The sequence below is a fragment of the Ananas comosus genome, unplaced genomic scaffold, assembly GCF_001540865.1.
Source record: "Ananas comosus cultivar F153 unplaced genomic scaffold, ASM154086v1, whole genome shotgun sequence".
In the NCBI taxonomy this organism is placed as follows: domain Eukaryota; kingdom Viridiplantae; phylum Streptophyta; class Magnoliopsida; order Poales; family Bromeliaceae; genus Ananas; species Ananas comosus.
In genome coordinates, this window is record NW_017890880.1 from 8575 (window position 1) to 10446 (window position 1872).

Below are 1872 nucleotides of genomic sequence, written 5' to 3' on the forward strand. Positions count from 1 at the left end.
ATTTTTTATGTCGAGAAATGAACGAAAACTCCAATACTCAACCCTAACTCAGATATACCTCGCAGACCCATATAAAATAGAATTAATTTCATGCATGTCTCTACAAGTATAGTGAATTATAAATAGAGGCAATTACTTATATATTCCTGAAAAATTTCGATTTTTCGATTTACCCTTTTTAGAAGGCTAATATTGAAAATAACTTTCTACGTTCCAACCTATTTCTAATATACTCCTACTAGAGTTAAAATCTATTAATTAACTCTATTATCTCTGTAAAATTACTATTTTGCCATTTCAAATATATCCTTCCACCATCACTGACATTCTTATTTATTTGCCCTTAAAGTCAGGGGCACAAAAAGTATTTTGAGCTTTAGTCTTTTCAAATATATCCCTCTACGGTCACTAATATTTCTTATTTGCCCTTAAGTCAAGGGCAAAATTGGTATTTTAATTTTTTTAACTGTGGTAGATATTTAACTCACGTTTAACCTAAGTGAACTTAACAGGAGATAACTGCGGAGGTATTTTGCAATAACGGTAGAATATATGAGGGGTATTTTATAAAAAAAAAAAAGGAATAAATCGGATATTTTAAAACATATAAGGGGTATATAGGTAATTATCCCTTATAAATATATTCCTACAAAGTTCATTTTTTATTTGTTGTCTCTGTAAAAGTTCTGTGGTTTCAAATATACCCCTACCGTTATGATTCATTAGAAAAAATTAGTTAATCACAGGTAAAATACTTAACGTTAATTAGTTAATGAGGTGAATTGACTTTTTAGTTTTCTTTAATCAATAGTTGGGACTTTTGGAGGGTCATATTTGTGATGGCAAAATAGTCATTTCACTTATAAAATAAATAGTATTTTAACGGTAACAAATCAAATGAATATATTTGAAAATATTAGGATTTTTACAGTGATAATATATAAAAGTTGAACTTTGTAGGAATATATTTGTAATTCACTATGTTTATAGAGATATGTATGAAATTAATCCTATAAAATATATGTAAATCTTTATGAAATTAATCCTGTAAAATATATGTAATGAATTGTTCGAAAATTTCGCATTTGTAATTATTATCCATTTAATGTTAAAACATATTCTTTACCCTTTTCCAAATCATTCTCCAAAAAGTTGATCTAGACCCTTCTTTTTCGATCCCTCAATAATTGTACTTTTATTATGTACGATATGTTGAATTATTCGAGTTGGCATTGTCAAAAGATCTATTTACTACTGCTTGTTAATTATTATGATAATTTTATTTTATTATTAAATGATTAGAGTTATTAAATTTAACAAAATTACTGTTAATAAAAAAAAGTAAAATTAAGATGTCTCTATATCTTACTTCTTTTTTTTTAAGGTAAATTGTACGTTTGGTTCTGAAACTATGAGTTAAGTGACAATTTTAGATCTCAAATTTTAAATTGTCGCAATTTTTGGCTTAAAGTCAAATTTTATTTTATCGCAATTTTTAGCTTAAACTTTCAGACAAGTCCTACGATCCAATTTAGTTGACTATATATTCATGCATCGCTGATGAAAAAACAAATATAGCATCTTAATTATTGGCACATTATTAGTCACACTAACTTTAGCGTTAAATCAATATTTAGCTAACTAAATTAGGCTATAGGGCTTGATTGTAATACAATTTAAAATTTGAACAAAAATTACAACAAATTAAAGTTTGAGGATAAAAAAATCATACACTTTATGGTTTGAGGACCAAATAAGCAATATACCCTTATGATGATTATTATTATTATTATTATTATTTGAGGTGTGGTCACCATTCATTGTAACTTAGCAATATTTAACATGAAATAATAAGCTTCAATCTAATATAGA